Below are 11884 nucleotides of genomic sequence, written 5' to 3'. Positions count from 1 at the left end.
TTTTGAGGAAAGAAAACATCTGTACTTGCAAGGAAGAGAGTATAATGGCTCTTTCAGTCTTGTCTTAACTAACTTCTCAGGAGCCTTCCTACAGTTGTTAAGTCGGTTAGGTCACATCCATTTCCAAGCTGCTTCACGGTGTGTGGCTTCTCCCAGCTTCCCATTATATTATGTGTATATTTCTCCAGGCTTTATGAAAGCAGAAAGACAGGTTTGGAACTTTCCACCTGTCTTGATTACAGAAATGAATGCTAGTTCTCATGTAAATTTTCAAGAACACAGACTGCACCATCCTCACTTTATATATGAAGCCTAGCATGATTCAGGGATTTTTTCAAGCCTTGAGTTAATATCAAAGTTATACTTATCAGAATCATTATTTTCACCATATAGAGAGATGACAGATTTTCTTAATTTGGTCCATTTTAAATTCTCATATGTTTGTAAAATATGGAATGGGAAAGCATGAAACTAAGGCATTTAATCAATATGTTCTAATGATGCTCATTTACTGTCTTATCCCCCCCAAGAGAATTACAATATATATATTCAAGATAATTTTTCATTTAAGGTTGGTGATTATACATGGTAAGGACAGGTTAATTCAACATTGATGATTCAAGGTTGTATATTAATCAGCTGCATGACTGAAAAAAAGAAGAATGTTTTATTTGTGGAATAAAATTACTTCCTTCTCATGTTTTTCTCAGCAGATGGCACCAATCAAGTCCATGGATGGGGATAAAAATCTAACTTTTGTGGCCATGTTTGTTTTCCTGGGACTCTCAGATGAAAAAGAGCTGCAACTTATCCTCTTTACAATCTTCCTAGGGATCTATCTTGTAACTCTAACCTGGAATCTGGGTCTTATCCTCCTAATCAGAATGGATTCCCACCTCCACATACCTATGTACTTTTTTTCAGTTTCTTGTCTTTTATTGATATGTCTTACTTGTCTTATGTCAGCCCAAGGATGCTTTCAGATTTCTTAAAGGTTGAAAAAACAATCTCCTTCATAGCCTGTGCCACCCAGTATTTTCTTGGGTCCTGGATGGCTCAGGATGAGTGCTGCCTCTTGGCTGCCATGGCCTAGGACAGATATGTTGCTATTGGTAGCCCCCTGCAGTACTCAGCCATCATGGCTCCTGGCCTTTGTGTGAAGATGATTGCTTGGGCTTTTGGGAGTGGTTTCCTTGGTAGCTTAGTTCAAACAGTCCCTTGCTTTCATCTCTACTACTGTGGGCCAAATGTGATTCATCATTTCTTCTGTGACCTTCCTCAGATTGTTTCCTTGTCTTGCTCCAATCCCTTCATCAGCCAAATGATACTTTCCTTAGTAGCTATTATTTTTGAGTTGGGTTCTTTGCTTGTCATCCTCTTATCCTATGGTTTCGTAGCAGTTTCCATTCTGAAAATATCCTCCATCAAAGGTAGTGCCAAGATGTTCAATACCTGTGCCTCCCACCTGGCAGTTGTGACACTCTTCTATTGCACAGGTCTCTCCCTGTACCTGCTTCCTAGGTCTGGCCACCCCAAGAAGCAGGGCAAGGTGCTGTCAGTGTTCTGTGTTGTCCTTATTCCCATGTTAAACCCTCTTAGATACAGTTTGAGGAACAATGAGATCAAAGAAGCCCTCAGGAGAGTGATAAAGAGGGGCACACATTTACCTCAGTAAGAATAATATTTGGGGGGAGGGGGAGGGAGTGGGATGGATTGGGAACTTGGGGTTAATAGACACAGATTATTGCCTTTGGAATGGATAAGCAATGAGATCCTGCTGTGTAGCACTAGGAACTATATCTAGTCACTTATTATGGAGCACGATAAAGTGAGAAAAAAAGAACCTATATATATGTGTGTAACTGGGTCACCATGCTGTACAGTGGAAAATTGACAGCTCACTCTAAACCAGCTATAATGGAAAAAAATAAAAATCATTATAAAAAAATAAAAAACTGTGAATGAAAAAAAAGAATAACATTTGGGCTGGTATTATTACCTGTATAAGGAAGACAGGGGTAAGAATATGCAAGAGACACTTTGTAGAACACAAGTATAGCGAGGTCTGGAGTTCCCGTTGTGGCGCAGTGGTTAACGAATCCGACTAGGAACCATGAGGTTGCGGGTTCGGTCCCTGCCCTTGTTCAGTGGGTTAATGATCCGGCGTTGCTGTGAGCTGTGGTGTAGGTTGCAGACGCAGCTCGGATCCCGAGTTGCTGTTGCTGTGGCTCTGGCGTAGGCCAGTGGCTACAGCTCCGATTCGACCCCTAGCCTGGGAACCTCCATATGCCGTGGTAGTGGCCCAAAGAAATAGCAAAAAGAAACAAAAATAATAAGAATAGCGAGGTCAAAAGATAAGTGATAACGTGTTTTCCTTGTTTTTTGGTGCCATGAATTTCTTTTTAATTTTATAGTCTATTTATCATCTATGTTATAGTTAATGTACAATATTTTATTCATTTCAGGTATACAACATAATGACTCACATTTTTTAAACTTGTTACTCCATTTATAGTTATTGTAAAATTTTGCCTATATTCCTGTATTGGACAGTTTATTCTCATTGCTTATTTATTTTATACTTAGTAGTTTGTATCTCTTAATCGCCTATTTTGTGAGTCTGTTTCTGCTCTCTTATATTCACTAGCTTGTTTTATTTTTTAGGTTCTCCATTTAAATGGTATCATACAGTATTTTCCTTCTCTATATGACCTATTTTCTTAGCATAGTCCCTCTAAGTCCACTCATCTTGCTGCAAATGAAAAAAATTTATTCTTTCTTATAGCTGAGTAGCGTTACATTGCATGTGTATGTGCACCCCCCCCATTCTTTATCCATACTTCTCTCTTTTTTTTGGGGGGGGGCATGGCAGTGGCATGTGGAAGTTCCCAGGCCAGGGGTCAAATCCATGCCACAGTAGTGACCCAAGACACAGCAGTAATAATGCCAGATCCTTAACCACTGAGCCACCAGGGAACTCCACATCCACTCGCCCTTTATGGACACATAGGTTGCTTTTATATCTTGGCAATTGTAAATATTACTGCTATGAACATTGAGACTCATGCATCTTTTCTATTTAGTGCTTTCATTTTTTTTTCAGATATAAGTTCATGGGTAGAATGTCTGGATCATACGGTATTTCTACATCTGGTTTTCTGAAAACTCTCCAATTCTTTTCCATAGTGGCTGCTAGTGTCATTATGTTTAACTGCCACCACCAAGTGATCTGTCTGAGGCAGCACCACCTACATTGAATTCAGTTTCAAAAGTCTGTCTCCCTGATTAGACCCAGGTAGACAAAACCCTATATTTTGAAAACAGAGATTCTGATAGATGTTGCATGTAGTGAAATGACAAGAACCCAGGAAGACATACACACTGTTCTTTTTCTTCACTGATTTTTCTTTATAAAATTAGGTGTTTATTTATACATCAATAAACTAAAAATGAAAAGAAATAAAAAATGAAATATGTGAAAATTAAAAATATTTTTAAAATGAACACTTCATAATCTGAATTTTGAACAGAGTGTGTGTGTGTGTGTGTGTGTGTGTGTGTGTTTGAGAGAGAGTAAGACATACACACAGAACAAGAGAGCAGGAGAGACAGAGAGACAGAGAGAGAGAGAGAGAGAGAGAGATGGGGGAGAGGAAGAAAGGAAAGCAAGTGAGATGCCAGGAGATGATAGGAGTGGAGAGGGACAAAGGTAGGTCTAGCTTTATTCCCAAATAACCTTGTCCCCTACCTTGCTCTTTGAGCCTTTTTTGTGAAGTGTATTGTGAAAAAGAGAAGGGAGAGAGGAATGGTAGAAAGAAATTACACCTTTAAGGCTTATAGGGGAGATGCTCAGAGGATTAGAAAGAAGTCAAAGTCATCAATTCCTGGGCATATGCTGGACTGGTTGGAACATGCTCTTTGGTAGCTTTCAAGATACCAGGCAAGACCTCAGAAATAAAGGCTTTTGTGGTGTGTCTAGTGGGGTTGGACATCATCTCAAGTAATCTGAATCCCTCAGAGGATCCAGGACTTAAGTTTGACCAGGGAGCAATAGAGCCACCTAACATGGAATTACCATGTAAACTCAGAGTCCAATCAAGACAATTAAAAGAGAATTTTAAAATGAGGTTTTTTTTTTTTTTCAGACAGAAGATTATGGGCTAAGTTTCAAACATATCATATTAGTGTTTATACTACATTTTATATTTCATAGAGTTACATTGCGAAGATGTGACTTCTTTCTATTAACATGGGGTTGGCAGGTTCGGATTATCCCTTTTATAGTTAGAATTTTTAGGCATATTGAAGTCTGCCATATTCTTCTTAGTGTAGCAACAGCTCATCTTTAATTTCACAAAATGTGATTTGTAGAACTAAATGGTTCTTTCTTACTGACCAGAAACATATCCTCTATCACTTGGCTGTGAAGCACCAATTCTATGTTTTGGTCTGATATCTGTAACACTATTTTTAGAATCTTTTCTGTTTAAAAGATTAAATTATTATAGTTTTTATCAGAGGAACATCTAAGTTCAAGCCTATTAGCAGGAGTTAAATCATGTAATTAACTCATTGTCCACATACACTTGTTTCTCCATGGCAGTAAGATTAGTTGAAGCAGATCCAATCAAGAATGAGACCTGGAGTTCCCATCGTGGCTCAGTGGTTAACGAATCCGACTAGGAACCATTAGGTTGCGGGTTCCGGTCCCTGCCCTCGCTCAGTGGGTTAACGATCCAGCGTTGCTGTGAGCTGCGGTGTAGGTTGCAGACGCGGCTCAGATCCCGCGTTGCTGTGGCTCTGGCATAGGCCGGGGGCTACAGCTCTGATTCGACCCCTAGCCTGGGAACCTCCATATGCGGTAGGAGTGGCCCAAAGAAATAGCAAAAAGAAAAAAAAAAAAAGAATGAGACCTTCCTAAAACATCTCTATATCCATAGTAATGGCAGGGTACCTGATCCAAATTTTAAAAGGACCAAAAAATGACAAACAATTTTTGAAACGATCTTAGACATTTTTAATGAAGAATTAGTAATGTAGCAGAACATGTTGGAAAGAACTCCAATTCATAACACATAAATTACACTTGGTATTAATAGAAGGCATGGCATGAGCTGCATATTCTGATAATAGCCTAAAAAGGTATCTCAAATTCAATTTCACTATCAGTCCTGTTTTATAGGTGAAAATACCAAGGTTTAGAAAGTGCATTAGGTCAAGATCATAGAATCCTCAAGTGTAAGAGATGCTACTCAATCCAGATTTTCTGACAGGAAAGTGTGTGGTTTTAACCACAATTGTGGCCTTATCATGAATAGTTTTGCTGTAGTCCTTATTGACTTGATTTGTTAAAATAGCATAGGAAGTAATGCCATATTTGCCTCATGGCTGTAGTGATGATTGATTTAGGTCAGGTATTTAAGAAGATATGTGTACAGCAATGGAATGTTAGCCATAAAAAAGAACAAAATAATGCCATTTGTAGCAACATGGATGGCACTAGAGACTCTCATCCTAAGTGAAATAAGTCAGAAAGAAAAAGAAACCCTATGATATCACTTATATCTGGAATCTCATATATGGCACAAATGAAATTTTCCACAGAAAAGAAACTCATGGACTTGGAGAACAGACTTGTGGTTGCCAAGGGGGAGGGGGAGGAAGGGAAGGGAGGGGAGGGAGGGGGATGGACTGGGAGCTTGGGGTTCATAGATGCAAACTATTGCATTTGGAGTGGACAAGCAATATGATCCTGCTGTATAGCATAGTTAACTATATCTAGTCACCTGTGATGGAACATGATGGAAGAAAATGTGAGAAAAAGAATATGTGTGTGTGTGTGTGTGTGTGAGACTCTGTCACTTTGCTGTATAGTAGAACACTGACAGAACACTGTAATCCAACTATAATGGAAAAAATAAAATAATTAAAACATTAAAAAAAGAAGATATGCATTGGATATATCTAAAATGAAGGTGCTTTGTAAACAGGTTATGTCCACATATCTGATTTATTATATTCACACTATTACCAGCTAGCTGTGTCATCTTGGGCAAACCTCTCAACTCCACTGGCTTCAGGTCCTCACCTGAAAATTAAAGGTATTGGCCTAGATGATCACTATGTCCCTTCCAGTTCAAATGACTCCAAGTGTGTTACAAGAAAAGCTCTAATTATGAGATCTTGATAGGACCACAGGGAAGTAGAGAACTGAATCAGGAGGGAAATGGCAAAGTGGGACATGAAATTAGAAGGGACAAAAGCACCATGGCAACCCTGCCTCCAGAGAGCAAGTACCTGGACAGTGTTCTTCCCCAACTGTCTTTTTCCTTTCACCTCTGCCCTTAATTACACATAGAAGAGGATCTCATGTAGGCATCTCTCTGGCTGAGTGGACAGCCAAGTCCTATGGTCAAAAGTCATTGAAGTGCAGTAGGCCCACCTGGAAAATTTCTTTGCAAAAGATATCCACATTTTTAACCTTTGTGAAGACCTCTGCCGTCCTGGGACCTGAGTCAAGGTGAGAGGGCAAGATTTATAGAGAACAGTGGATTCTGTACTATCTCTATAGCCATGTGATTCTTTTAGCTGGACTTTCATGGAGCAAGGTTTGTAGTCCTCAGTCTCTTCCTCCTTCTTCCGCTATCCCTCCTCCCTTATCTCCACCCTCTCCACTTAGGTCTCTTCCTTGAGTTTTCTGTATCCAACTTCCGTGGAAAATATGAATCTGTGACCTTAAATGTCAGGTATCACTCCGGAGTGAGGGACACATGTTGACTTCTGGTTCTGCAATTTCTTAGGGACATAATCTTGAACTCTGCAGGCTTCTGTGTTTCACCGGTAAAATGGGGTAAATCATCATTTAGAATCCAAGGACATGTCTGTATAGCTTAATGTATAGTAAAGTTAATTGAATGCTAGGTCAAGATTAATAGTTTACTGAATTTCAGTAGAATAAACCAAAACATGTTTATTTATGCTTCCCATCTTCATTCATCCCAAGGACACTTACAATTTAGTATATTTATGTGCGGATCTGTTTTTACATAATAATCATTTGCCTTATTTCTATTTAAACATACAGCTTTGATTCATAATTTCTGTACGGCAAAGCTAAACAGGTTACTGATAAAGATATGAAAAATATGTAGAATTTCATTGGCCTTTTAAGGAAATCACCTTTGGTGAAGATGAGTGTCTGGAGACTCTAGGGTGGGTAAAACAGATATCAGAGATGCCCCCTTCTGAGCACAGGTAGTGTTGGTGTAGATGTCCCTTTTAATCTTCTTTTACTTAATATTGCTATTTTCATCCAGCAATATTCCTAGCTTTCTTGACCTGATTTTGTGCCCTGCATGACCTCATGAGTGACCATGTCCTTAATAGGTCTGATTTGGAAAAGGTTTTGATAAGCTCTTTAGGTCATTCAGTCCCTGAAACACCATCACCCTATGTGGTGGTAAATCTTTGTTTTTTAGGGCTGCACTTGCAGCATATGGAAATTCATGGGCTAGGGGGTTGGAGTTGCAACTGCCAGCATACAACATAGCAATGCTAGGGGGTTGGAGTTGCAACTGCCAGCATACAACATAGCAATACTAGATAAAATCTGTGTCTGTGACCTATACCACAGCTGGATGGCAATGCATGGCAATGCTGGATCCTTAAGCCACTGAAAAGGGCCAGGGATTGAACCCATGTCCTCATGGATACTAGTTGGGTTTGTTACCACTGAGCCACAACAGGAACTTGGAGGTGGTAAATCTTATTAGCCCTATTCATAAATGAGGCAATGAAGGCACAGAAAGGTTAACAACTTGCTAAGGGTCACAAAGCCGTTAGGTAAAAGTCAGGAAGCATACTGCCTCCAGCTTTGTTCTCTATCTCAGGATTATTTTGTCTGTTTAGAGAATTTGTGATTATATGACAATTTTTAGGTTGTTTAATCTGACAGTTTTTGAGTGGAGTCTTTAAGACTTTCTATATTAAAAAATCATATCATCTACAAAGAGGAGAAATTTCAATTTTGACGCCATTTATTTATTCATTAATTCATTGTTTCATTCATTCTTGCCTGATTGGCCTGGCTTGGACTTCTAGTACAATGTTGTGTCAGAATGTGTACAGTGGTCACCCTTGTCTTATTTCTGCTCTTAGGAGGAAAAGCTTTCAATCATTTACCGCTAAGTGTGATGTTAGATACAGGCATGTTGTCATGGCCTTTATTACGTTGAGGTAAATTCCTACTACCTAACTTGTTGAGAGTTTTTATCATGATTGCAAGTTGAATTTGTCAAAAGATTTTTGTGCATTTACTGAGAGGATTCTATGATTTTTATGTTTAATTCTATTAATGTAATGTATCATACTTACTGCTTTGTGTATGTTGAGCCATTCTTGCATCCCAACCTGGTCATGGTATGATCCTTTGTATGTGCTGCTGAATTTTGTTTGTTAGTATTTTTGAGACTTTAAAACTCTCTAGTAATCAAGGATAATGACCTGTAGTTTTCTTTCCTGGTAGTGTTCTTGCTTTGTCATCAAAATAATATTGGCTTTGTAAAATATGTTTGAAAATGTCCCCTCCTCTTCAGTTTTTTTGGAAGAGTTTGAAAAGGATTGGCATTAATTCTTCTTTAAATGTTTGGTAGAATTTACCATGAAGCCATCTGGTCCTGGGCTTTTCTTTGTTGGGAGGTTTCTGATTACTAGTCTCCTTACTAGTTATTGTTCTGTTCAGACTTTCTATTTTTTTCTGATTCAGTTTTTCTAAGTCATACATTTCTAGAAATTTATCTGCTTCTTCAATGTGGTGGAAAACCATGGGCAATGAGGGGCCATTTTTGTGTGGCACTGAAGCAGCAGAGAGGAAGGGCAGTGAGGTCAGAGTATAGCTTCTTCTCTATTCTTTTCATGTGGTCCTTCTTGGTCTCTTTGGCCCAGGGATGATGCTCTACCTTCATCCTTTGTTTTTGAATTTTAACATTGGTATCTTGCCTATGAATAGTTACTAGTTTTTTTTTTTCTGGTGAGGAGGACTGAATTCAGGAATAATCTATGTTGCTATATTGATTATGACACTCAGAACTAAAAATTGAAAGTCTTAACCCTTAACCAGTCTTTTATGCCGCTTCCTAAAATGAAAAATTCATGCAATTAGGACAAAAGTTGGGGCCAGTAGTGAGTCATACTAGCTTCCCTTTGGAATGTTTTGTATGAAATCTTCCCTAAGAAGACTTATTTCATAACTTAATGGGGCAAACAGACTGTCCCTCCAAAATATTATCAGGATTATAAATCATGGTGTAATTTTCTAGGCCACCTAGGAGCTGTCTGGTTGAATATATGTGCAAAAATCTTGAGAAGTTATAATAAACAGTAATTTTTTTCTTATGTGTAAAAGAAGAAGATATAAAAACCTATCCAAAAGGTCATTTGGGAGAGAAGAGCTATTTCAAAATTATTCTGAAATGGTGTTACTTATGCAATACTATTATTAAGCAGCAGTTACCCCTGAATTATCAGAGGTCATTAAAAAAGCTGTTATTTTATTTTTTTAATTTCATAGTATATTTGAGATATAAAGTTGTGCCAATTTCTGCTGTAGAGCAAAGTGACTCAGTCATACATACATATACATTCTTTTTTAAACCTATAACTTTAATCAATGATATAATCTTTTATATAGGTAATCACAAAATTCATATTGCTTTTTGAAAACTTTTCAGTCAACTTTGAAAATATCTTTGAACCTGAAGCACTGAGAAGGCTCTTGCCAACAATTCAAGATGAAAAGATGAGGTCTTTACCCCAAGACAGAGAAAGATATTCCCTTTGCCAGTGCTCAATGGAGGGAAAAGATGGCATGTATTTGAATTGTAATATTACCATTCCCTTTGGAATATTTTGTATGAAATCTTCCCTTAGAAGACTTAATTCATAACTTAATGGGGCAAACAGACTGTGTCCTTCCAAAATATTATCAGGAGTATAAATCATAATAAAATTTTCTAGGCCAATTAGGAGCTGTTCGATTGAATATATGTGCAAAAATATTGAGAAGGTATTGTACACAGAGTAATTTTTCTTATGAGTAAAAGAAGAGAATATGAAAATATATCTAGATGGTCATTCTGGAGAGAAGAGCTCTTTCAAAATTATTCTGAAATGATGCTACTTATGCAATAATATTATAAAGCAGCAGATATGCCCTGAATTATCAGAGGCCATTAAAAATCTGTTTTAATTATTTCATTTTAAAATATAGTTGATTTATAATGTTGTGCCAATTTCTACTGTACAGCAAAGTGACTCAATCATATATATATATATATACACATTCCTTTTTTTCAACCTGTAATTCTAATCAATGATATAGTCTTTTATATAATAATCACAGAATCTATATTGCTTTTTTAAAACCTAACAGTCAACATTTTAAATATTTTTATAAATGTTCATGAGACCTCATGACATAACTGAGAACCTGAAGCAATGAGAAGTTACTTGCTCACAATTTAAGAAGAAAAGCTGAGGTCTTTACTCCAAGACACTGAAGGATATTCCCTTTGCCAGTGCTCGCTGGAGGAAAAATATGGCATGCATTAGATTGGTACTGTTACCATTTCACCTGAGTCAGCAATGCATTCTCTTGTCTTTTCTGACTTCAGGAGTACAAAGACAATGACTGGGGGAGAAAATGTTACAAATATCACAGACTTTATCCTCCTGGGATTCTCCGATTTTCCCCATATCAGAGCAGTCCTCTTTGTTGTGTTCCTGGTGATATATATTTTGACACTGACTTGGAATCTGTGTCTCATTGTCTTGATAAAGATGGATCCCCACCTCCACATACCCATGTACTTCTTCATCAGTAATCTGTCCTTTATAGATATATGCTATGTGAGCTCTACAGCCCCCAAGATGCTCTATGACTTTTTCCAGGAAAAGCCAACTATCACCTTTGTGGGTTGTGCCATTCAATACTTTGTGTTTTCAACCATGGGATTGAGTGAGTCTTGTCTCATGACAGTCATGGCTTATGATCGATATGCTGCCATTTGTAACCCACTCCTCTATTCGTCAATCATGTCACCCTCTCTCTGTGGTCAGATGGTGCTGGGGTCCTATATGGCTGGACTCTCTGGTTCTCTGTCCCAAGTGTGTGCCATGCCTCAGCTCCACTTCTGTGGGCCTAATGTCATCCACCACTTCTTCTGTGACATGCCCCAGCTGTGGGTTCTTTCCTGCTCTAACACATTCTTTGTATGACTCTTAACTGCTATATCAGCAATGATCTTTGGGATAGTAAATGCCCTAGTTATCATGATATCCTATATCTACATTGTCATTTCCATCATGAAGATCACTTCAGCTAAAGGCAGGTTCAAGGCTTTCAACACCTGTGCTTCTCACTTGACAGCAGTTACCCTCTTCTATACCTCCAGTACCTGTGTCTATTTGAGTTCCAGCTCTGGTGGTTCCCCCCGCTTTGACAGATGTGCATCAGTCTTCTACACTGTGGTGATTCCTGTGTTGAACCCTTTGATATATAGTCTGAGGAACAAAGAAATCAAAGATGCCTTGAAGAGATTGAGAAAGAGGAAAGAGTGTTGCTGAGGTAACAGATTGTGATGTCTGACAGGTTTGTCCTGTTAGAATCACCTTAACACACAATAATATTCACATGAATGGAGAATAACAAAATTCATACTGCCTTGGACCAAAAAGGTTTAATGTGACAGAGATCATATGCCAAAATGGACATATGGCTATATCCTACCACACAATCAAAATATCTTTAAGTCCTTGTGGCCCATTATTTTCATTCTACAAGTGGTGTGGCTTCAGCATTTATTCACTTATCAGCAAGTATTCATGA

At 38.2% G+C, this 11884-nt stretch overlaps 2 pseudogenes; both read left to right on the top strand.

The window, feature by feature from the left end:
* The first annotated feature begins 713 nt into the window (after positions 1-713).
* Positions 714-1675, top strand: LOC125119123 (olfactory receptor 1440-like; annotated as a pseudogene).
* Positions 1676-10683: 9008 nt separating this feature from the next.
* On the top strand, positions 10684-11622 carry LOC125119117 (olfactory receptor 5AN1-like; annotated as a pseudogene).
* The last annotated feature ends 262 nt before the right edge of the window (positions 11623-11884 follow it).

Source organism: Phacochoerus africanus, unplaced genomic scaffold, assembly GCF_016906955.1.
Source record: "Phacochoerus africanus isolate WHEZ1 unplaced genomic scaffold, ROS_Pafr_v1 Scaffold_14, whole genome shotgun sequence".
Taxonomy (NCBI): domain Eukaryota; kingdom Metazoa; phylum Chordata; class Mammalia; order Artiodactyla; family Suidae; genus Phacochoerus; species Phacochoerus africanus.
The sequence above is the reverse complement of the archived record's forward strand: the minus strand, read 5'-3'. Positions and strand labels throughout refer to the sequence as shown.